This window comes from Hypanus sabinus, chromosome 20, assembly GCF_030144855.1.
Source record: "Hypanus sabinus isolate sHypSab1 chromosome 20, sHypSab1.hap1, whole genome shotgun sequence".
NCBI classification, from domain to species: domain Eukaryota; kingdom Metazoa; phylum Chordata; class Chondrichthyes; order Myliobatiformes; family Dasyatidae; genus Hypanus; species Hypanus sabinus.
Genome location: NC_082725.1, coordinates 25,659,661 through 25,686,801, shown reverse-complemented (window position 1 = coordinate 25,686,801; position 27,141 = coordinate 25,659,661).

Genomic DNA, 27,141 nt, shown 5'->3' with positions numbered 1-27,141 from the left:
TGAAACTGCCATGGGCAGTCACTTTCTTACTTTAAAAAATGATTTCTGAAGTTGCTATGTGTTCTTTATTGCAGAATATTTTGTTTTATAATGCCAGGTAAATAGTGGATTGCATCTTATTCATTTTGAAATAGTGATAAGATTATCAACCTGCAACTTACAAGAAGAAAAAAATCAACTTTATTTCTCCATTCCAAATATGTAGCATTATTCGTACCTACGAGGAACTCTGTTTCCCATTAAATTATTGGTATCAACATTTCAGTGTCACCTTAAAGAAACAGTACAGCATTGACCCATCCTATATCAGTGCACATCCTAGGGGGGCAACAAATGAACGGAGATCCTTTTTTAATACTCTCACAAGGGATGTTGCCAGTAAAGCCAGCATTTAATTGCACATCCCAAATTTCCTTTGAACAGGGTGTGGTGAGCTTCCTTCTTGAAGCATTACTGTCCTTTAGGTGTGGGTATACCTACAATGTTACTAGGGTGAGAGTTTTAAGATTTTGCTGAAGGAACGGCAATACATTTTCAATTCAGCATTATTTATATGTATTAATGAGGGATGTGAATGAATCAATGCCATCAATATCTTAGTATTTTGAAACTATACAATGATTACAGGAAGTGGAATAGTTGAACAATGGAGAGGGCATTAAATACCAAGTTTAAAATCTCAATCTTAGATATCTCACATCAGAACAGATACCAATTGCACCAGAATTTTACGATCTCAGGTCAAAATTTGAGTCATCTTTTGGTCCACAGGTAAATTTTTGCTAAGTTTGACAATTCATCTTTACCTGTGAGAGTATCCATTGATACATTGAGCTATTCTAAACAGAGAAAGATCTGACATCAGAATAAAATTCTTAGATTTGGATTAAGAGAGCAATGCTGGCCAGGGACCAGAAACATTCTACCTTTTCAGCCAACTGAAACTGTGGCCTTTAATTCTGGATTCCCTCATTTGAGGTAACATCCATCAAAGTTATATGAGTTGCAAAAAAAAACATCTAGAAACATAGAAAATCTACAACACAATGCAGGCTCTTCAGCTCAAAAAGCTGTGCCGAACATGTGCTTACCTTAGAAATTACCTAGGGTTACCCATAGTCCTCTATTTTTCTAAGCTCCATGTACCTGTCCAGGAGTCTCTTAAAAGACCCTATTGTATCTGCCTCCTTTATCATTGCCGGCAGCCCATTCCATGCACTCACCACTCTCTGTGTAAAAAACTTACACAGGAGTCTCTTAAAAGACCCTATCATATCCACCTCCTTCATCGTTGCTGGCAGCCCATTCCACACACTCACCACTCTGTGTGTAAAAAACTTACCCCTTAACTTGGCCCTACAGATCCAACAGGAATCTTTGCCTTTTCTTTTATCTCAAGGTGGTTTTGTATATCTAGGAATACACGTCACTCGCTCTTTTACATCTCTGTTTGAAGCTAACTACAAGCCTCAGGTTAGTCAAATGAAGGCTGATTTTGAGAGATGGTGTAGTTTACCCCTTTCTATAGCTGGGAGAATTCAATCAGTGAAAATGACTACACTTCCCAGATTTCTTTACTTGTTCCAATGCTTGCCAGTTTTCTTACCCAAGTTATTTTTTAAATCAGTCGACCAAGCTATAACCTCCTTTATTTGGGAAAGTAAGGTCCCAAGGGTTAATAAGCGCATTCTCCAAAGAGGTTGTGACGTAGGTGGAATGGGCCTTCCTAGTTTTATTCATTATTACTGGGCATCAAACATTCAAAAGGTATTATTTTGGCTTCACTGGCCAGATATAAACTGGTGCCTGCTTGAGACACGGTCTTGCCACTCCTTGTCTCTCCCAGCTTTAGTGTATTCTTCCTTGCCATTGAAATCGTCTCAATTCACATCTAACCTGGTCGTGCTCTCCACCCTCAAAATTTTTAATCAATTTCGCTGCCACTATAAGTTCACATCAGCTTCAGTTTTGGGTCCTATTCATAGAAACCATCTATTTCTTCCCACCACACTCAATTCAGTTTTTAGACAATAGGGTTTGAATGGTCTTCTGCACATTAAGGATTTGTACACTGGTAATATATTTGATAGTTTTGACAATCCGCGCAGTAAATATGACCTTCTGCATAATCAATTTTTTTTGAAGATCTGCAGATTCGCCTCTTTTTCTGATCTACCACCTGCTATGTTGTGGGAAAAACTCACTCTTAGCTTTAATAATAAAGGGCTGATCTCTGTTCTATACTCTCAGCTGATGTCTTTGGGAGTTCAAGATCTAAACAAAACTAAGACTAGGTGGGAGGATGACCTTGGTACGGATCTGGCTGAGGAATATTGGGCAAAAGCATTGAATAGGGTTCATTCCTCGTCATCATGTGCTAGACTGGGGTCATACTATTTAAAGTTTTACACAGGGTACACTTAAGTAAAGCCAGGCTTGCTGACATATATCCGGAGACAGATGCTTGCTGTGACAGGTGTTCCTTCTCTTCAGCTGGTTAAGTGCATGCATTTTGGTCTTGCCCTCAGCTTGATGGCTATTGGGCACTGGTTTTTAAAATTATCAGTGAGGTTTTGGGGGTGACACTGAGACCTTGCTCGCTTATAGCTGTGTTTGGTGTGGTGGATGATATTTTGGGTTTAATTGCAAACCAGTCGAATATCGTTGCATTTACATCACGTTTGGCCCGTAGGAGAATCTTGCTGGTCTGGAAATCTGCCACTCCCCCATCTGCTGCTGCTTGGTGAAAGGATGTAATGTTTCTTCTGAAATTAGAAAAGATTAAATTCACTTTGAGGGTGTCTGTGAAAAAGTTCTATTTGAAATGGGGACCTTTCTTGTCATATTTTGGGAGTCTTAAGGAATTACCTATTAGCTGAGGGCATTTGATTGTACTTGGGAAGTTGCCTCTCTTTTAACACACACATGGTTTACCTCACAGGGTGGCTGATGAATTGTAATGAGTACATTCTGGATCATCTGACATGTTGTGGATGTGTGTGGCTCTTCATCTTGAAGTATTTGTATTTGTGAATGGTTGTATTGTAAATACATTAGCTGCATGTATTTCGGGGAGGGATGGTGATGGGGGGGGTGGTTTGTTTAGGGGTAAGATATGAAAGCAAAATGGAGGAAAATGTAATCCATTATGTATTCTGTATTGCATCATTCCTTCAATAAAAAATATATTTTAAAAAAACTTACCCCTGACATCTCCTCTGTATCTACTTCCAAGCACCTTAAAACTGTGCCCTCTCGTGCTAGCCATTTCAGCCCTGGGAAAAAGGCTCTGTCTATCCATACAGTCAATACCTCTCATCATCTTATACACCTCTATCTGTTCTTCTTCTAAGCTCCATTCAGTTCGGGTCAATCTGCACCATTTTTAGTCCTCGTAAGGCAATAACCTCATTCCAGGAATCAATCTGGTAAACCTTCTCTAATACACATCAAAAACAATATCATCCCTTAAGTATAGAAAAGGAAACTATACATACTACACCTACAAATTATGCATCTAAGACCTTTCAACTTTTTTTATTCAATCCCCTTTGCTCTGAAGGCAAATATTCAATTTGCCCTTTGGATTGTTTATGTACATACACACCAGTGTTCTGTATTTCTTCAACAAACATGCAGAGATGCCACTGCACAGTAAAATTCTGTAGCCTCTCTCCATCTATGCAATATTCTACATTTATATTCTACCCAATAATGTTAGAATTCCACATGGGAAAGTTATAAATGCACAACTTTTTGACTCAAATGTAACAAGGCTATAAATTAAGGGGAGATTTATGAAAGATGAAATAGATTCTTTTTACAAAATTATGATAATTGCCTATGAAAAGTAAATCAACAACTTGTATAGTAACATTACTACAGTAAAATAGTCTTATGTGCTTTGATAAAATGCAATCAGATAAAAAAATAATACTCAAACCATTAAATATTAGAACATAATTAAAAGTAATTGAAGTTTCATGAATGTTGACATCTTGGAGAAAATGAAATTATCTAGGGATTTAGCCACAAAGATATCAAGATCTTACTAGCTGGGTATAAATTTTGTCTGTTAACACATGAGACAATTAAACAACTAAATTCAATATATTGTGTTGTGAAATTGATAGTGTTTGCCTGATTTGGGTTCTTAACCCATCGTTTACCAGCAAAGAAGTATCAGGAAGAGAAAACTGGCTCTGTCCTCTCTCTGTTTTAGTGATAGAAGTTCTTATGGCATAGGAAAACAGATGCAAGTTAAGATTCTGGCTGCAATAATTTGATCTCAAATTTATTCTATGGGAGAAGAACCAAGAGTCCTCCAAAATAGCCAGGCTTGCTGCTAACAAAAATAGGGGTGAGGCTTTCAATATCGCTGATGGAATGTGATAGGAATAGAGAGAGGGGTTCCAAGGACAGTATAGAAAGCAGTCTTTGATTGTATTGATATAAAGAGGATAACGAGGATCAAATGGTGATGGAATAGTTTGTGTTGGGGTCCAAAGACAATAGGATCAGTCTTGTTTCAGATAAGGAATTGCCTCCTTGCCCAGAACTGCATTTTAAAGGAACAATCTGAAAAATAGCAACAAAGGGCTTATAGAACATAGAATGATACAGCACAGGAACAGGTCCTTCCACCAACAATGCTCTTTGAGGATTCAACATGGAGAGGTTAGTGAGAGAAGACGAAAAAGCTGAAGATAGATTTTTCTCCAGTTTATTTGTTGTTTTATTCTTCATATTTGCACAGTTAAAACAGCAGCAGCATCAGGCAGGATAGCTGAATGTTCTTCCTGCGGGATATGGGAAGGCAGGGAGACCTTCAGTGTTGCTGACGGCTTCACCTTCAAGAAGTGCATACAGTTGCCATTCTTACCACTCTACGTTAAGGAGCTGAAGCTGGAACTGGATAAACTCTGGATCATTCGGGTGTTACAAGGTGGGGGCAAGGGTGCTGGGAGAGGACCCACAAGCAGGACACAAACACGTCTTTATAGGTTCAATAAAATAGCGTTTATTACTCACTACACAGAGAACCAGGGAATCAAGGAGGACAAAGAGGAACACAAACCTTGGAGACTAGGGACTTGGTTCGCTGCGGACCTTGGACTAGGAGACTAGGGACTTGGTTCGCTGTGGACCTTGGACTTGGAGACTAGGGACTTGGTTCGCTGTGGACCTTGGACTTGGAGACTAGGGACTTGGTTCGCTGTGGACCTTGGACTTGGAGACTAGGGACTTGGTTCGCTGCGGACCTTGGACTTGGAGACTAGGGACTTGGTTCGCTGTGGACCTTGGACTAGGAGACTAGGGACTTGGTTCGCTGTGGACCTTGGACTAGGAGACTAGGGACTTGGTTCGCTGTGGACCTTGGACTTGGAGACTAGGGACTTGGTTCGCTGTGGACCTTGGACTAGGAGACTAGGGACTTGGTTCGCTGTGGACCTTGGACTAGGAGACTAGGGACTTGGTTCGCTGTGGACCTTGGACTTGGAAGCTGGGTACTTGGTTCGCTGTGGACCTTGGACTAGGAGACTAGGGACTTGGTTCACTGTGGACCTTGGACTTGGAGACTAGGGACTTGGTTCGCTGTGGACCTTGGACTTGGAGACTAGGGACTTGGTTCGCTGTGGACCTTGGACTTGGAGACTAGGGACTTGGTTCGCTGCGGACCTTGGACTTGGAGACTAGGGACTTGGTTCGCTGTGGACCTTGGACTTGGAGACTAGGGACTTGGTTCGCTGTGGACCTTGGACTTGGAGACTAGGGACTTGGTTCGCTGTGGACCTTGGACTAGGAGACTAGGGACTTGGTTCGCTGTGGACCTTGGACTAGGAGACTAGGGACTTGGTTCGCTGCGGACCTTGGACTAGGAGACTAGGGACTTGGTTCGCTGTGGACCTTGGACTAGGAGACTAGGGACTTGGTTCGCTGTGGACCTTGGACTAGGAGACTAGGGACTTGGTTCGCTGCGGACCTTGGACTAGGAGACTAGGGACTTGGTTCGCTGTGGACCTTGGACTAGGAGACTAGGGACTTGGTTCGCTGTGGACCTTGGACTTGGAGACTAGGGTCTTGGTTCGCTGTGGACCTTGGACTAGGAGACTAGGGACTTGGTTCGCTGTGGACCTTGGACTAGGAGACTAGGGACTTGGTTCGCTGTGGACCTTGGACTTGGAAGCTGGGTACTTGTATCGCCGCAGCCAGAACGTGGACACCAAACACAGGACAGGAACGTCGAGCCAAGACTCCGCCTTCAACTCAGGCACCGAGCTGGGACTTTTCTTCGAGGGACAGACACGGACACTGGGCGTGAACATCGAGCCAGGACGCCGCCTTCAACTCATCCCTGGCAGTTTGACCTTGCCTGGACCTACTCTGGCGAAGGAAGGCAAATTGCCAGCACTCCGATGCCGGCTAGATAACTCTGGCTTGTGGTAGCGATGGTGACTTGCTAATGCTTCCTAACACTCTCGCCCCGAACAGCTAAAGCCAGGGGCTTATAAGCTGCCAGTTCGGGTCGAGAGCAGATTACCTTAATGGCCAAGCTCAAGAGACACGTGAAAACAGAAATAGAAGGGAACAAGGAGTCAATGGTCCATATCATAATGCAACCTAACTAAATTTAAAGGGGAACCAATCCGGACCATGACATCGGGACTAGAGGGGTGATAGATAGGACATATAGAGAGGTAGTTATACCCAAGGTGCAGGAGACAGGATAACAGTCAGGAAGGGGAAAGGGGTTAAACAGCCAGTGCTGAGTAGCCTTGTTGCTGACCCCCTCAACAACGGGTATACCACTTTGGATACTGTTGGGAGGGAATGTCCTATTAGAGGAAAGTCACAGAGGTTAGGTTTCTGACACCCAGTCTGTCTTTGGGACTCAGAAAGGAAGGGGGTATAGAGGTGAGCTGTGGTAACAGGGGTTACATTAGCTAAGAGAACAGAAAGAAAGTTCTGTGAATGAGAACATGATTTGCGAATGGTATGTTGCCTCCCAGGTGCCAAAGTCCAGGACTTCTCGAATTGAGTCCTCAGGATTCATAAGTGGGAGAATGAGGACCCAGCGATTGTCATCCATGTAGGTACCAATAACAAAGATAGGAAGAGCAATGAGGTTTTGTAAAGTGAGTTCAATGAGTTAGGTGCTGTTAACGCATAGGACCGACAGGGTAGTGATCTCAGGATTTTTACCTGTGACTTGTGCCAGTGAGGCCAGAAAAGGGAGGATCATTTTAACAGTTTAATATGTGGCTAAGGAGTTGGTATAGGAGGGAGGGCATCAGAATTTTGGATCTTCCAAGAAAGGTGGGACTTGTACAGAAGAGACAATTTGCACCAGAACTGGAGGGGGACTATTATCCTAGCATGAAGGTTTGCTAGTGCTGCACAAGGGGGTTTAAACTAGAGTTGCAGGGGATGGGCCTAGACAGCCTGAATAGATAATGGAGAGGTTATGGAGACAAATGTGTTCAGACCTCAGACAAAGTCAGAAATCAAAAGATAGAGCATCATGCAGCTAATGTTATGAGCTCCATATATTTCAATGCAAATTGTATACAGGAAGGGCAGAAGAACTCAAGGCATGGATCAACATATAGAATTATGAGATTGTAGCCATTGGTGAGACTTGCTTGAAGGAAGGGTGGGATTTGCAGCTGAATATTCTGGGGTTCCATTGTTTTAGACGGATCAGAGTGGGAGGGCATTACTAGTCAGGGAAAATGTCATGGCAGTGCTCAGTCAGGAGAGACTGTAGAACTTGTCCAGTGAGGCTATATAGGTGGAACTGAGGAACAAAAAAGGTATGACCACATTAATGCAATTATATTATAGACCACCCAGCAGTCTGCATGATTTAAAGGAACCAGTTTGTAGAGAGAACATAGCCTATTACTAGAAATATAAGGTTGTTACAGTCGGTGATTTTAACTTTCCACATGTAGACTGGGACTACCATACTGTAAAAGGACTAGATGGGATAGTTTGTCAAATGTGTTGAGGAAAGTGTCCTTAATCAGTACATTGAAGTTCCAATGTACATTGGAACATTAGTTATCATAAATCAAAGTATTCTGTACAGGAAATGGGATGTTATGATGAAGTTGTACAAGACATTGGTGCAGCTTATTTTGGATTATTGTGTGCAGATTTGGTCACCTACCTATAGGAGAAATGTAAATACGGTTGAAAGAGTATACAGAGAAAATTTACAAAGATGTTACCAGGAATGGAGGACCTGAGTTAAAAGGAAAGAATGAATAGGTTAGGACTTTATTCCTTGGAACGTAGAAGATTGAGTGGAGATTTGATAGAGATATACAAAATTATGAGGGGTATAGATTGGGTAAATACAAGCAGGCATTTTCCACTGAGTTTGGGTGGGACCAACTAGAAGTTGTGGGTTAAGGGTGAAAGGTAAGAAGTTTAGGGAAACATGAGGGGAAATTTCTTCACTCAGAGGTTCGTGGGTGTGTGGAATGACCTGCCAGTGCAAGTAGTACATGTGAGCTCAGTTTCAATGTTTAAGGGAAGTTTGGATAGGTACATAGATAGTAGAAGAATGGATGGTTATGATCTGGCTGCAGGTCAATGGAACTAGCCAGTTGAAATGGTTTAGCACGTACCAGATCTGCCAAAGAACCTGTTTCTCTGCTGTACTTTTTCTATGAATTTATGCTTTGCTGAACTAATTAAATTAACAATCAAATTGTTAACTAAACTAATTTCTTCTGTCTTCACAATGTGCAAATCCCTCAACTTCCCTCACATTCCTGTGCCTATCGAAACATCGCTTAATAGTCGCTAATTCACCTACATTTAACACCACCCCAGAAAATGCATTCCAGGCATTGACAACTCTGTGCATTTAAAAACTTGCCCCACACATCTTTGAAATTAACTCCTCTTATCTTGAATGCATGACCTCTGGTATTAACATTTTAACCCTGAGAAAAAAGATACTGTCCGTCAATTCTCTCTATGCCTGTCATAATCTTATAGAGTTCTATCAGAGCTTCCCTCAGCTTCCACCAATCCAGAAAGGCTCGTCTCAACTCACGTTATAACACATAGCCTCAAATTCAGGCAACTTCCTGGTAAGCAGCTTCTGCGCCCTCTTAAAAGCCTCAACACTTTTGCTATAATGGGACAACTGGAACTGAATGCAGCTTGCATCCTAACTATAGTTTTATAAAGCTGCACCATAACTTTTTGACTTTTGAACTCAGTCCCTTGATAAATCAAGCCATGAATGCCATGTGCCTTCTTAAAAACCATGTGAGAAATAGAGACTGTGAGAGGCAGGTGATGCAGAGATAATATGAGAATATATGTTGTCACTGCACATTCTTAATGATAAATGTAACATTGTCTTGATTATCTTCCAAGTTATCACCACAGTTTGAGTTCCACATTAATATAATATAATAGACAAACAATGAATCAGCTATTTCTTATTGTATACTTTAATATTTTTGTGAACAGACATATGTAAGGAAAATAGTCATCATTGCATTATTAATTTCAGTAGCCAGCAGCCATTATGAACTTCATCCTGTGTTCTGAACTCTACAGGAAGATCACTTCTGCTTGGTCTCAGTCAAGTGATGTCATTATAGCAAAGAACAAAGGTGGTTAAAGCTACAAGAGAAAATTGTATGCATTCTCCTGTAAAACACTTTTATCCTGTTGCTAGAAAAGCTTCCAGTGGAAGCTTTTTCTGGTTTGATTAATTCGTAGAATATCTCCTTTCCTTTCTTTTTATGAAACTAAATTTATACATTGGTTATTTTTTCACTGTTGGAATTTCCTTTGTCTCACAGAAGGATGCATTTATTCCCCTTAGTAAATTCAATTGGATGAGGAAATTGTAAAGATTTTAAAATTTTTCTTGTGTTAGCTTTACTATAGATTAAATAGCAATGTCAGCAAAAACCACAGTCCTTGTAAGATCAGATTCCAGTATAATGTCATATATTATCCTTAGGGCAAAAAGATTTGCTTACATCATCTCAAACTCAGAATGGCAATAACATCTTAAAACAAATGTATAGTGATTTTCAAAGGACAGTACAAGCATTTGAGGATTAGATCAAGCAAGGGAGGATTTGTAGCATTTTATTCTCATAAAATTAATTAATATGTGAGCCAATACCCAGTTGGAGTCAAGCATCAATTTACCCTCAGAACTCTTAAATCCCATTGATAATAGTTAGCAAGTCTTTGCCTGGTAAGCAAAATATATCTGAATTAATGTATTTTGAATTAAGCATTAATCAAGCAGGAGTATAATCGATGCCAAAATAAGATTCTCTCTGTGCATAAGAAGACTCTTTGATATGTTGAGGATATTATTCAATGGAAGGATATGACTTTAATAGTGCATTAGTAATCTGGAAGCCCGTATCTGGATACAGGATGTCAAACCTCATCATCAAAGCATGGGGGAAGGAGCAGAGGCAGAGTAGTTATGATATATTTATAATAAAATATGCAATTTTATTGTATATTTCATTTTATTTTCTTGAATGATTCATAGTAATTTATTAAATAAAATTGTAATAAAAATTCTAGCATCAGAAATGCCAACTATTTTTATTTTTTGAGTAATATAGAAGGTATTGAGACAATGAAATGATGGTTACTAATTTATGAGCTCCAGACATTGGCTACTCTATACGCAAAGTTAGCAGTCTCAGATTCCTCTGGGATATTCTAGTTTCTTTTCACTGGGCAAAGATATGCAGTTGATTACTGCTACTGAAATTTGCTATTAACTGTAGATGAAATGGCAACAGAACTAAAAGGCATAGGCTATTGAAAGAGAATATACTGAATATTTCAGGGATACAGAATATAAAGAGATGAAGAATGGGACTAATGGAAAAATGAAGGTCCTGAGGGCTGATGGGCCTTCTTTTAAATTGTTCTAAACATATGATGTGTTGTACTTCAATCTGAATGTCAAATAGGACAAGTGATCATTCCAAACTGAGTTATTATGTGAATATGCATGAAGAGACATGTTTTTCAATTGATAGAGTGCACAATGAAATAAATAAAGACCCTGGAGCCAATGAATTCCCAGGCAAAAAAGAACTGTTGAAAGCTTGGATATGATGGAAGGAAGAGTCTACATTTTATGTTATGCTGACCATGGCAAATAAACTGCAGCAGACAAAAATTAAAATATGTTATAGTATTTCATTATTCACAGAGGGCGAGAACTCGGCTCTTCCATGATCCAGGAGATTGCATTTCATGTGTTACAAATACATTGCGGTCTGCCTAGAGATAAAATAGTTAAATATCATTTGCACTTGACCTGGAAACAGGAACAGGGAGAATTATTGATACTTTCTCAACAAAACTAAGATTGTTAGCTGGAGACACAAGAAACTGAAGGTAGATATTAGAATCTGGAGCAAAAAAAAACAAAGTGCTGGAGGAACCCAAGCCAGAACTGCTTGGCATGCTGAGCTCCTCCAGCAGTTTGTAATATTGTTAGTTGATAAAAGCAGTTTCAGAGATTTGAAGGACTTACACATCAGAGATCAGGATTTGTGAAATCTGGGAGTACAGCCTGAAGAAATGGCCACCATGCGAGACAGAGTTAATTCGAGGAAAGTGCATAGTTGAAACAAAGTTTTTCCAAGGATCCTGCACATCATAGCTCATCAAATGCTGCCGAGGGCATCTCCTTATCTTTGGAGGCACAAGATTCGGCAGTTGCGGAACCCCAAACAACAATCAGAAAGTGGAGAGGGTAGATGATGAGATATTCATTGCCCTGATGCAGGGTTTTAACATGGAGCATAGATGATTGCCGTCCCCTGCAAGTGCTGATCCTCTTGTAGATTGTTACCTCTCCTTTGGAATTCAGTCCCTTGGACAATCTTTGGACTCAGATTGTGACAAAGTGTGTAATCACTAAGTCTTGCTCCTTTAATGCCACCATACCTTTAAGAACTTACCTTTGTAAGTTAGCTTCTCAGTGGTGCAGAGGAATAAATGGTTTCAGAGAGAACCTAAAGGCAAGAAAACAACAAAAAGAAACACCTGCTGACTCTCTTAGCTGTTTCACAAATAACTCATGGTGTTTTTCTCAAATATATAAAGAAATTCCTTGATGAATCCTATCATGGAATATGGGAAACAAATATTCTATAAATATTGAAAAAATAGTTGGTAGTGACAAAACCGTATGTCTGTAACATCCTTCAGGGAGGGCTACTTTCCATTCCTATCCAATGTGTCCCAAACCCAACATTTCTGGTGATTTTTAGCTGTTGAAAAATGGACTGGCAAACCAATCCATTTAGAGGACAGTACACGATTGTTTTCCTAATGACATGCAAACATGAAAAAAAAATAACACTCAACTCTTTTTGAGAAGTTTTCAGAAGGGGAAGCACCTGTTAATCATTTACTTCTATTGGCAAAATGAATTATACCAGGAGGAGAGGCCTATCAAAGAACAGGAAACTTATCACAAAGATAAGTTTTATATGAAATTTGAACCAGTCTGATGATTTACCTCATTATGTGTTTCATTTATTTCTCATAGGACTTAATTCTATGAACCAAGCAATGGTTGTGGACTTGAAAAGAGTAGGACAGACTGTAGGAAAAGTATTGCAAAGAAAGTCACAGATTATATGGAGACTTCATTACATTGCTTTTTTTTGTAAACCATTCATAGAATGCTATCCACGTAGTTCTTGGTGACTATTAGATGGGTATTAGAGGAAGTCTGCGTTGTCAGAGTTCGCCTAACCCTTGTTGGCAGAAACACTCCAAGTCAGCACCAAACAGTGTAGTTTCCAGGATGCAATGAAAGTATCAGTTCTGAGTTGACACACTTCAATAGATGTGTGGTAGGAAGTGTACTGACTGGCTGTTATGTGAACACCAATGCCCTTGAGTGGAAAATTCCACAAAAGCTAGTGGATGTGGCCCGAAACATCACAGGTAAAGCCTGTCCAACCATTGAGAAGGTCTACAAGAAACATTGCTGTAGAAAAGTAGCATCCATCATCAAAGATCCTCATCACCCAGGCCATGCTCTTTTCTCACTACTGCCATCAGGTAGAAGGTACAAGTGCCTCAGGACTCACACCACCAGGTTCAAGAACAGTTACAACCTCCCAATTATCAGGTTCTTGAGCAAAGGAAGATAACTACACTTTCTATTTCTGATGTTTCTACAACTGATGGTCTACTTTAAGTACTCTTTATCTTGTTATTTCATGCTCTCATTATTTATTGCTATTTACTTATGTTTGTTGTGTGCAATTTGTTGTTCATTGATCCTGTTCACAGTTACTTTTTCTGCAAACTTGTTAAGTATGCCCACAGGAACAGGAAGTCTCAGGGTTGTATGTGGAATTGATCTGGAAGAGTTCCTGTTTATCAATAGATCTTTCATCTTTGGGAACTGACACATTCTTTTAATGGGAAATCTTCAAAGATACCTTTGAATACCTTTAATATATTTGCAATTATAGCATACTGCAAGTCTGTTTCACTAGTTCCATAAGACCATAAGACGTAGGAGCAAATTAGGCCATTTAACCCATTGAGTCTTCTCCGCCATTACATCATGGCTGGTCCTTTTTATTCTGCTCCTCAACCCCATTTCCCGGCATTCTTCCTGTAACCTTTGATCCCTTGTGTAATCAAGAACCTATCAATCTCTGCCTTAAATAAACCCAACAGCCTGGCCTCCACAGTTGTATGTGCAACAAATTCCACAAATTCACCACCCTCTGGCTGAAGAAATTTCTCCGCATCTCTGTTTTGAATGGACACCCCTCTATCCTGAGGCTATGCTCTCTTGTCCTAGACTCTCCACCATAGGAAACATCCTCCCCTCATCTACTCTGTCTAGGTCTTTCAACATTCAAAAGGTTTCAATGAAATCCCGCCCATCCTTCTAAATTCCAGTGAGTACGGACCCAGAGCCAACAGATGTTCCTAATATGATAACCTTTTAGTTCCTGGAATCATCCTTGTGAACCTCCTCTGGACCCACTCGAATGCCAGCACATCTATTCTAAGATAAGGAGCCCAAAACTGTACACAATACTCAAGATGAGGCCTCACCAGTGCCTTATAAGGCCTCAGTATCACATCCCTGCTCTTGTATTCTAGAAATGAATGCTAACATTGCATTTGCCTTCCTCACCACCCACTCAGCCTGCAAGTTAACCTTTGGGGTGTTCTGTACAAGGACTCCCAAGTTCCTTTGCATTTCAGAATTTTGGATTTTCTCCCTATTTAGAAAATAGTCTGCACATTTACTTCTACTACCAAAGTGCATGACCATGCATTTTCCCACATTATAATTCATTTGCCACTTCCCTTGCCCATTCTCCTAATCTGTCCAAGTCCTTCTGCTTCCTACCTGTTCCTCAATACTACCTGCCCTTCCAACAGTCTTGGTATCATGTGCAAACTTGGTAACAAAGCCATCTATTTCATCATCTTAATTATTTACATACAGCATAAAAAGAAGTGGTCCCAACACTGATCCCTGCAGAACATCACTAGTCACTAGCAGCCAACCAAATCAGAATCCTTTCGTTCCCACTCGCTGCCTTCATCCAATCAGCCAATGCTCTAACCATCTTAGTAACTTCCCTGGAATACCACAGGTTCTTAACTTGGTAACCAGCCTCGTGCGTGACACCTTGTCAAAGGCCTTCTGAAGTTCCAAATATACAACATCCACTGCATCCCCTTTATCTATCCTACATGTAATCTCCTCAAAGAATCCCAACAGGTTTGTCAGGCAGGATTTTCCCTTAAGGAAATAGACTGACTTTGTCCTATTTTGTTCTGTGACATCAAGTACTCCATCACCTTGTCCTTAACAACTGACTCTAACATCTTCCCAACCACTGAGGTCAGGCTAACTGGTCTATAATTTCCTTTTTGCTGCTTTCCTCCTTTCTTAAAGAGAGGAGTGACATTTGTAATTTCCCAGTCCTCTGGCACCATGCCAGAGTCCAATGATTTTTGAAAGATCATTTCCAATGCTGCCACAATCTCTAATGATACCTCTTTCAAAGCCCTAGGGTACAGTTCATCTGGTCTGGATTGTTCGTTAGTGAGATTGATGGTAAGTGCACTGTGTTTCCTTTGTTGTGGTGAGGACTAGGACTACACTATGGGGGTAGCCTGTTGCAGTTAAACAGGGAGAAAACACCAAGGTGGTGTGGGAGAACCTCTGTAGGGTGTGCTGTAATCTGTCCTTGAGCTGAGGCCTGACCCCTCCAGCCAATGCTGCCCACCAGTGTTCACTCAGTGCTGCCCTCCAATATTTGCTCGGTAGAAGAACAAGCTGACCAGGACAACGTTATTTCCATGCAACTCTGGGACTCGGATTACACAGGGTTTTTTTTTTGGCTGTTTGTTTTACTGAAGTTGTAACTGTAAATGCTATTTGTGCAAGGTGATATGTGCAGCATGCTGGGTGCTGTGATAATGTGTTAATCTGGGGCACCTTGGCCCCAAAAGGACACTGTTTAATTTGACTATATTAATGTATGATTGAATTATAATAAACTTGAACTTGAACTTTCTTTGCCTGATTAGGATCCTGGTCATGAATTGTTGGTAACTGAAAATAATGTAACATAATTTAAAATCCTAGAGAGCATTCAACCAATCTTGGGATCAATCACAGCATTTTTTAAAGCAAGCATTTTCTAAAATAATTTTCATTAATTGTCAAAATTGAATATGGGGAATACAAGCAGGAATTGATCATGTGGCCAATTGAGCCTTCTTTGCCATTCAATTAGGAGATGACCGAGTTACACTTCAAATTTTTCCTCCTGCCTACTTTGACTCCCTTAGCTCTCAGAACTCTCAGAATATAAATAATCTGAAATATGAAGAAATATATTCAAGAAAATGTGTATTCATAGGTCTATGTGGGTGGGGGTATATTGGTGGCAGGTAGTGGAAGAAAATTACAAAGGGTTAAAATGCTCTTGGATATTTTCCCTCAACTTAAATCTCCTTTTTTATCCTAAGCCCCTGTGTCTAGATTCCCAACCTGAAATAAGAGAATTTCAGCATTTAACCTGTCAGTTTGTCTCTCAACCATTATGTCTCAATGAAATCCCAGCTTATCGTTCCAGTGCACTTTGTCCGATCTTTTTCAATTTCTCTTTTTTAGGACAAGCTCCTCATCCCAGGAATCAATCTAGTAAATCAATGCTACACTGGCTCTGAGGTAAGTATACAGTAAATGAAATAACTAAATGGCAATCCTTGAAAATCCTGGTGAGCAAACATGAATACAGTTGGCTAACACATCACAGACCAAAGTCAAAGGTGTACAGTAAGTGCCAGCAATTTTCTGTCCAGATGTAACCATTACTTTCAGTTGCCCAACAAGGTAATGAAAAGAATCCACAACAGATTTCGAATTAAAGGATTGCTTGCTCCTTCTGACCTTAAAAGATGAACTTAGAATTCATCAACCTTGCCATCAAAATAAGTATTGATAGATTTAACAGGCCCCATTTTTGCCTCCTCAAGTTGCACTCACCCAACAATGAAACTATTTTTTTTGAAGACAAGCAGCTAACAACTGTTGAAATAAGATCCAAGAAACACCAATAAGTACCAATACAATTTATATTCCCAAAGGGTTAAAAAAGATAGAACATGTAGAAATTCATGCAAGTTGTTAAATTGATAAATTGGATTCATTGTTGGCACATGCACCAAGCTACAATGAAAAATTTTGTTATGCTTCCCATTCATTGAGCTTATTTCATCATATTACTACATCGAGATAGCACAAAACAAGAACAGAATGCAGAATATAGAGTCACAGTTCCAAAGAGAGTGCAGTGCAGGCACACCATGCAAAATCATGATAATTTAAAGTGTGAGGTCAAGAATCCATTTCATTGTGCAAGGGGACCATTCAATTTTCTTTCAATATGACGGATATTCACTTTCCAGGTCACAAGGGACTTATTGCTAATCGTAGTTTTCAAGCACAGCAGCATGACCTTTCCAAGGGGAAAGATTTGCTTTGACAAAGTTATATTTATAACCAATATGTCTCGTTCTGCTTCTGTTGTAAACAGGTAAACCATGAGGTCTTGTAATCCTTGTTCAATCAACCTCAAGACAATAGAGTTATGTAAACTGGCCTGCATAAAACCAGTCAAGACTGGCTAAATTATTTGCACCACTGTGACTGAATTGCAGAGCAGACTGATTTTGTCTCTTAGGAGAACATAGTTACGGGTCTACTTGATTAATCAATAGTAGAGTGCCAGACCTTACAGCACTAATGTTGGCTGTCTGGGATCTTTGTCCACTGAAACTTTTAGACTATCTGTGTGAATTAATTTGTCCCAGCAATGTTATCGGGAAAAAAAAAATCACATGCAAGTAATGTCAACTAGTAGCAAAACAGTATAAATGTTAGAAAGCATTGGACATTATTATAATTGACAAGAAAGAGAGGGTGACAGAAGTAAGAACAAGAATTCATTCCTCAACCTTTAGTTTCTGCAACAGAAGATTGATTTGTCTGCAACTCATTGGCATGTTCTTATTGCTTATAAGAATTGCACCTATGTTTGGAAATCCTTTGTAGTTTATAAATCTTTAGTAACCCAGTAATCTTTTAAAACAATCTGTCTAAATTTCAACATGTATCATTAAAAATAAAATAAACTGTTTAAACTACTGTGTTAGCAGCAAGTATCTTCTTGGGAGGAGGGGGTGGACCCAACACTTAAATAGTGTGTATTGGCAGCTAGACCAAGCCACAAAGACTAGATGATGAAGTAAGCTAGTCTTTGAAGAGTAGGTTGATATTGCATAACATCGTTATAGTGAGGGTACCTGTGGATATCTATATCAACTAGGGCTTAAAATCTCCTTTTGTGGTTAAGGGCTTTGAGGATGGTGAACTCAATCCCATCACAATAACAGTGGGTTGGAAACTGTCCTTGAGCCTGATATGTGTTTTTTAGACTTTTGCATCTACTTCCTGTGAGGAGGAGGAAGAAGCGAATGCAGAAACTTAGCACAACCAGCAGTGCCAAGTCTGCTGTACGGTCTCATCAGCATGCACTCAGCATCTAACAAAGACTTCAACAGAATCAATCTTGAGGACAGACAGCAACTTCCTAAGGCTATCCACTGGGGATGGACATCTAATCAATTTTCATCCATCACCTTCCATGATGTTATTAATAAGTAGATACAAAAAAAAGGAGATTTTGTCATTGATAATTTATTTCTATTTTGTTCCTGGAAATAAATTAACCTAAAAGTGAATATGCATTTGGAAATTAACAAGAGAATTTAAAAATCTTTCACTGAGTGAAAAAATGCGCATGGCAGATCCATACCTGAATTTCCTGGGAGCATTATAAGCATATTAACATTCTGATCTAAACACAGATAATAGATCCCACAAATTTGACATCAGTGGTGGGCAAGTTAATGAACTAGATTTTGAGACAACATCTATCAACATTTGGATAGATGAAGTCTAAATAGGGGCAATCAGCTTAGCTTTGTTGGTGGGAGTTCAGGTCTTCAAATTTCTTCAATTCTTCAAAGAGGTATACCAACGTACTGAAGGGTGGATAAAGGTAGAGTAGAGGATTTAGTCTAATTTGACCACATGCCACATGTCAGGCTAGTCTGAAAGGATAGATCACATGGGATCCAGGGAGCTAATTAGATTCATAATTGGCTGGATGGTAGGGATCAAAGAGTTATAGCCATAGGTTTGTTTCTTAACAAGAGGTCTATGACTAGTAGTGTGCACAGAGGTTAGTGCTGGGACCTTTGTTGTTTATGTAAATGATTTGGATGTGAATGCACAAGACATTATTGGGAAGATCCTTGATGGCACTAAAATGGGTTGTATCACAGGCAGTGAAAGAGGTTGCCAAACATTACAGGGAGATGTTATTCTGCTAGATAAGTAGGCAGATAGCTTCCTATTCATTTGAGAGCAAAGGGTAGAACATATACAGTGAATAATGAGGAAGTGGGGAATGTTGTGGAACAGTGGGATGTAGGAATGCAACTAAATAGATTGCTGAAGGCGGTGTTACAGGTAAATAGTTAAAATTGCACTTGGCATGTTGGCCTCCATCAGTCAGGGCACTGAATATAGGAGTTGGGACTTTAAGTTGTAGCTGTACAAGACATTACTGAGATTGCACTTGGAGTATTGTATGTAATTTTAATTATCTTATTAAAGAAAAATAAACATTATTAAACTGGGAAGAGTGCAGAGAAGATTTACATAGGTGCTGTTAGAAAATGTGAACTACATTATAGGGAGAGGCTGAGCACTCAAGGACTTTATCCCTTGGAACATGAGAGACTGACAGTGCCCATATATGAGTGTAGACTTATTGTCTCAGAGCAGGGAATTAAAAACCAAGGGCATGGGTTTAGGGTGAGAGATGAGCGATTTAGAAGGGACTTAAATGTGGTACATATATTGCCTGAGAAAGAGGCTAAGGCAGAGTCGATAACATTTAAACGATATTTGGTTAAGTACGTGGATAAGAATGATTTTGGAGATATGGACCAAATGCATGCAGATGGGACAAACTTTGGTGGGGATCATGTTAGGTATGGATGAGTTGGGACAAATGGCCTGTTTCTATGTTCCAAAGGATCTATGACTCTAACTGGTGTCCACTATGTTTGACTGCTCAATTAATCCTCATGGACACTCTATGTTCTATTGACTGTGGAAAGAAAGTTTTGTTGATTGCGACCCTAGGAATCATCACCCTCAGATGCTCATTTAAATACCATGAACAGCGGCATGTCCTTTGCAAGTCATTGAAATGCCACTGGGCGTTAGTAGAGTTGGACAGCTGTCAAACAAAATCTTCAGGGTGTTTGTCTGTTGAAATGTAGGAGAATAACACATTAATCTTATTCACAACTCTTGCCCTTCAACAAGAAGTTAATACTGATTATTCAGTAATCCTCAGTGACTTGCAAATTCTCTAATGGACCAGCCATCTGGGCTTCACATTCACATGAAAACCGACTACCAGTGAGTCTAGAACAAACATTTAACACACTGTATAAGCTTTGATCTCGACATAACCTCTCTATCATAATAACTGAATTTTAAATAGAATGGCTCACAAAAACCATCATGAATCGAAAGTACTTTCACCTTGCTTACATTCTGATTCCGTATTTAAAAAATAAATCAAATATTTTCTCATATTATTTTTCCGAGCAGCCAATTGAATTACCGTGTCTTTTGTTACAATCTTCTACCTCACTGTTCGGATTTAATTCCTGCATCTTTTATCTTGAGAATCTGATTCTTTATCAAAAGACACTTTTCTTTGATATGATAGAGACCCCAAAGGAGAAACTGCTCAGTGGAAGGATTGAATCTCACATAACCATTTATGGCTGCTGTTGTGTTCAGTTAGTAGGAGATCAACTCCTCTCTAAGACTGAAAAATGATTGAACAAACTGAGCCTAAAGGATTGAAGGTCAAAATTTTGTGTGTTTTTGTTCACATTAATGTAAGACAAATTGGAATAATCGCAGAATTTTTCCTGGAGCTTGCTGGTTCTCCATCACTGTTGAATGTGAAGTTCAGAAATGGGTAATTTTCTTGTGAAATATTCATCAAGGTTATAGAGTTTAGGGCATTTATTGGCTATTAGAGATAAGGCATGGTGTGACAACTATTACTGACAATAGTTACACATTCATTTAGTAGCATATTTTCATTGCAAATATAAGGACATTGGAACAGGAGGCCATTCAGTCCATTGATTTTCAATGAGATAATGGTGGATTTCTGTCCTAACCGCAACCACATTTCTTGGCTGAATACTGCTTGAAAAATAATCAATCATGCTTAATGGTCCTGCCAAAGGGTTTTGGCCCAAAACGTCGACTACACTCTTTTCTATAAATGCTGCCTGGTCTGCTGGGTTCCTCCAGTATTTAGTATGTGTTGTTCGGATTTCCAGCATCTGCAGATTTTTTCTTGCTTGAATCATGCTTAATTATCGCTTGAAGAAATGTTTCCTAACTCTGTAGGATGGCAGGATTCCAAATTAAAGTTAGATTGTTTCAGAATTCAGCTAAATTTGCACTGGAAGAATACTGCAGATACTGTCCCTGCATAACCATCCAAATTTACAGGAAGGATGAACAAACCAATGTCAATACCCTTTCCCAATTTAAAACTCCCCTTATTGAGGCTTAAATACAACTACCCAATCACATTGGATGGGACACATTATTTGATGTTCGCACCAGACTCCCAAACCAAATCTGTTCTGAACTCAGCCATGGGAAGAGATTACAAGATAGATAGAGGAGAAGATTCAAGGATGTGCTCCAAGCTCCCTTGAAGAAATAAAGCTCATGTCTGTAAATCTTGGGCCCATCAATGTTACCCATTAACTTACAGAACTTAGTGTTTCGAGAGGCTCGTCATGAAGCATATTAAGACCCTGCTGCCGCCCTCACTGGACCCCATGCAGCTTGCGTACCGTCCCAACCACTCAATCGATGACGCCATTGCCGTCACCCTCCACCTGGCCCTAACCCACCTGGACAAAAAAGACACATACGTTCAGATGCTGTTCATAGACTTCAGTTCAGTATTCAACACAATCATCGCTCAGAAACTGATTGGAAAGCTGAGCCTACTGGGCCTGAACACCTCCCTCTGCAACTGGATCCTAGACTTCCCGACTGGGAGACCTCAGTCAGTCCGGACCGGGAGCAGCATCTCCAACACCATCACACTGAGCACGGGGGGGGGGGGGGGCAGGGCTGTGTGCTCAGTCCACTGCTGTTCACACTGCTGACCCACGACTGTGCTGCAACACACAGCTCAAACCACATCATCAAGTTCGTCGATGACACGACCGTGGTCGGCTTCATCAGCAAGAACAACGAGTCAGTTTACAGAGAGGAGGTGCAGAGCCAACAACCTGTATCTTAATGTGAACAAAACAAAAGATATTTTTTGACTTCAGGAGGGCACAAAGCCACCACTTCCCATTGAACATCAATGGCTCCTCGGTAGAGATCGTTAAGAACACCAAATTACTTGGTGTTAACCTGGCGGAGAATCTCACTTTGTCCCTCAACACAAGCTCCATAGCAAAGAAAGCCCAGCAGCATCTCTACTTTCTGAAAAGGCTGAGGAAAGTCCATCTCCCACCCCTCATCCTCATCACATTCTACAGGGGTTGTATTGAGAGCATCCTGAGCAGCTGCATCACTGCCTGGTTTGGAAATTGCACCAACTCAGATCGCAAGACCCTGCAGCAGGTAGTGAGGTCAGCTGAGAAGATCATCAGGGTCTCTCTTCCCGCCATCACAGACATTTACACTACACGCTGCATTCGCAAAAGAAACAGCATTATGAATGACCCCACGCACCCCTCATAAAATCTCTTCTCCCTCCTGCCATCTGGGAAAAGGCACCGAAGCATTTGGGCTCTCACAACCAGACTATGTAACAGTTTCTTCTCCCAAGCTATCAGACTCCTCAATGTCCAGAGCCTGGACTAACACCTTGCCCTATTGTCCTGTTTATTATTTATTGTAATGCCTACACTGTTTTTGTGCAATTTACGCAGTCCTGTGTAGGTCTGTAGTCTAGTGTAGCTTTCTCTGTGTTGTTTTTTTACATAGTTCAATCTAGTTTTTGTACTGTGCCATGTAACACCATGGTCCTGAAAAACATTGTCTCATTTTTACTACGTACTGTACCAGCAGTTATGATCGAAATGACAATAAAAGTGACTTGACTTGACTTGACTTGAACACTGACCATTCCAATTACCCTGACTCATTGGAATTGGAATAGCTTTATTATCATCACATGTACAAGATGGAATGAAAAGCTTGTCTTGTATAATGTTCATACAAATCAGGTCACTATGCCATGGATTGAGGCAGAACAAGGTAAAATAGGATCAATGCGGAATAAAGTAGAAAATGCATTGCAGGTGAACTATAAGATTGAAGCTCATAATGAGTTGTGAAGTCAAGTGTCCAACTTATTGTACTAGAGAATATTTAATAATCTTATAACAGCAGAGAAGAAGCTGCCCTGCAGCCTGGTGGTACGTGGTTTCAGGCTTTTTAAAAAGCTTCTGCCTGATGGAAGAGAGGGGGAAGAAAGAATGTCTAGCAGTATATAAAGACTCTATGTAAGTGATGACAAGAGCAACCTATCTCAGAAACAAACCACTGATCCCCCTACCCTGTCAACCATCACCTGTCCGTCCCGTACTTGTGAGGATCTGTAGATTCCACATCATTCTCAAGTTACTTCAGACTCCACAGAATTAGACTGGAACAGAAGACTGAGGTATTGGCTTAAATGGAATAAAATTTGGAAGCAGATTACAGTGAGTTGATGCACGTATGTATGCTATTTGGTGTGACCTACTGGCAATCTACTCTTGGTTATCAATACCTTACAAAATCATTAACTCCTTAATTGTCCCCTATTAGTAAATTTTAAATCCAGGGACTATAAATACAATGGGTTTAACTTGACTAAGGAATTCATAGGGTACAACTTGTTGTGCTCAATTGTGATCGCTGAGTTGCTCCTGCTGAAACTGAAGTATTAATCCTAACATCCCTTCATTAACTTATAGCTTTAACTCCCTCCACATGTGATCTATATAATGCAGCTTAAGACCATTTCAGATCTATGTATGATATTAAAGCTAACCTTCCTATCACTTTATGGAACAGAATTGCAAAGAATATCTGTACTGAACTGGATTGCTGTGGTTTTGTATGTGTGTTCAGTAAAATGAATAAAAATTCCACTTTAGAATTGGTGGTGCTGGAATAGCTTAAATTGTTTTTGCATTTCCAGGATTAGGGTCCTCGCCATCTGTCGTAACTATAATTGTCTGTATTGGCAGGTGCATGTGATCTCTCTAGTGTTCATTTGATGATAAATCTATAAAACTACTTCTCTTGTAAATGGGCTGCATGTTTTATTATGTGGCAAATTGGAAATTCTGCTTGCTGTGTGATCCCCATTAGAATCCAAAATTACAATAATTCTATACTCTGCACTGAAAGCTCACAGTGGCAATGCTGGGAGTGATTCAATGAACAGGGTAGAACTTCATGGGAAACAGATCTTAAAATGCTCAATGTATACTCTTGATAAGTTGAAGTTTTGCTATTGAGTATAACGATTTATCAGACTATCTCTATGGCTCGCTCCAGGCTCTGGTTGATCACTTCTACTTGATGAGCAGGAGTGCAACCACACTGATGGAATTCAAAGGGTCTAGGTTTTAAAGTCAGGGTGTTTGCAATGGGTGTGAAGAGGTTGGTTATAATATGTATAGACAATGGTAATTTGTCAGATTCTGCCCTTGGAGATATCACATTCAATCTGTTTCCCATCCAGACAAATGCAAACAACTTTCAACTTAAATAATATCTTTTTGTTTATGGCTTTTAGTACAAAATAAAAAGAGAAAGTAGCAAAAGCATTCAAAGAGTAAGGAAGTATTGCAACACGTTAAAAGCTCTGCCACATTAAAGCAGCATTTGTCACCACGGAGCCCTACAATTCAGGTCATGTTCTGTTCTCTTTGCTGCTATCAGGAAGGAAGTTTATGAGACTTAGGTCCCACACCAGAAGGTTCAGGAGCAGTTATTACCCATCAAAAATCAGGCTCCTGAATAACTTTACCTACCTTAACAATGAACTGATCCAACAACCTATGAACTCACTGTCGAGGACTCAACAACTCACGTTCTCAGTTTATTTGTTTGTTGATTTATTTAGTCTGCATCAGTTTGTCTTCTTTTGCACACTGGTTGCTTGCTAGTCTTTGTTTAATTCTATTGCCCTGTGAATGGCTGCAATTAATCTCAGGGTAGTATATGGTGACATACTTGGACTTTGATGATAAATTGACTTTGAACTTTGAAAATAGAATATTTCAATTAATCAAAGAACATTATCTGAAATCTTAACTCTAGTTCTCTTTCCACAGATGCTGGGTTCTCCCAGTATTATCTGTTACTGGCCCTTTTACCCAAAGAACATAAAACAAGTGATTATTATTCTCAATGCTAAACAGGAACAGTGAAACATTTATAGGTTCATTTAAGTGAGGCAACAACAATAGAGTTTGATTGGAAACAAGTCATTTGTTACATTCTTAGGAATTGGCCACTTCAGTCCACTTAATACAAAAGCCTACATTCAAGTTTAATTGATTGTCTTTTTACTTCCAATAGTGTTAAGACTTGCCAATGTACATTCTGGTAAAACTATTGCCATTCTAAACTATCTTATTCTGATCTGACTCTCCCAGGACTTCTATCAGTGGTAAAATGAAAACGTCATTATCAACAACCTGAACATTTCACTTACATAATCTCTGGATGAATTTGTTATTATTTCATATTGAATGCCAATATGAAACAAGGTACATCATAAGATTTAAGATTCAATATTGTTTAATGTCATTTCCTCTACACAAGTGTAAAGGAGAATGAAATAATTTTCACTCCAGATCCCATGCAGCACAAGAAAAATCTGAAAAGGTAAAGAAAACAACAATAAAAATATATAAGATATCTTAAATATTTTGATTGATTGTATGCCCATAAAGAGAAGCTGGGCTTTACATAAGATGACTGAGAAAATAATAAAGCAGTGGTGGACTTAGTGGGTTGAGTTTTTGATCAGCCTTACTGCTTGAGGAAAGTAACTATTTTTGAGCTTGGTGGTCCTGGCATGGACGCTGTGTAGCTTTCTTTCTGATGGGTTTTGGGGCAAACAGTCCCAGAGCAGGATACAAGGAATCCTTCATGAAGTTACTGGGCCTCTTCCGGCACTTTTCTGTGTATATGTCCTTGATTGCAGGTAGGCTAGTGCCAATGATGAGTGAACAATTTTGACAACCTATTATAGAGCCTTCCTGTCCAACACAGGACATTTTCCATACAAGCAGTGATGCAGCTTGCCAGGATGCTCTCTACTGAACATCTGTAGTAAGCTCTGATTTTGGATGTGTAAAGTCCTGCTCTCTTTAGCCTCCTCAGAACGTAAAGGCATCGTTGAGTTTTCTGGGCTGCATAGGATGTGTTATAGAGGTAGGTCAAGTGTAGGTCAAGAGGGTGCCTGCATACAATGCTCCTTATGAAGCTACATATTCGATTTCGTTTGTGTCTTTTACATGTGCTTTCCGTCTTAAATGTGATTCTGGAACGGTTGGAGTCTGAGACTTGCTGTTCAGAGATTGTTTCAGTGTTTCAGTGCACTGGAGTCTCCGAGGGAATTCTGGCAGGTAGAGGCAGCATACAAGAGCCTCGTGGTGAGAAGGCTGTGAGCTGATGTTCAACTCCATTTCACCAATTAAAGCAATGAGGGACATTGAAACACTGGCTGCCTGCCTTCTTTCCTGCTGGGGGATCAACCAGCCGCCGGAGCGATGAGACTGCCTTTTTATCGCTGGTGAGATTGCTCTGCTACAGACAGAGAGAACCTTACCAATTTGTTCTGTGCTTTGGACGTGGACTCAGACTGTGGACTTTTTCCTCAGTCTTATGTTTTCTTTTTAAATTCTGTGTTTTTCACTCAATCTTTCTTGTTTTGTGTGTGTGGGGGGGGAGGGGGATTTGAGAGTCCATCTGCTTGTTCCATTTTTCTTCAATTTTCTGTGTGGAGAGGAGGGATTTGGGGGTTGACGATCGTGCTGCAGTTCTGTTCTTTCTCGGTTTTTTTGGCTATCTGGAGAAGAAGTTGTTCAGAGTTATATACTTCGAAAATAAATTGACCTCTGTATATAATGTGCATTCCCAGGAATTTGAAACTGCTTGCAGTTTTCACTCACGGACTCCTTCTTTGGCAAGGATTCCCTACCCCACACCAGTGACCGGTTTTCCCACCTTCAATTCTACTCTTCTTTCTAAACACTTTGCTCTGGTCTTCAGCCTGCTCTGGATCTTTTCATTGCCAGCTGCCGAAGAGTGTATATACACCATCTGTCTCAGCTTCATCATCCCCTCTCTCCAATTCCAACTTCACTCCTTCCGAATGTCGTGTTCTTCACTCTCTCTGC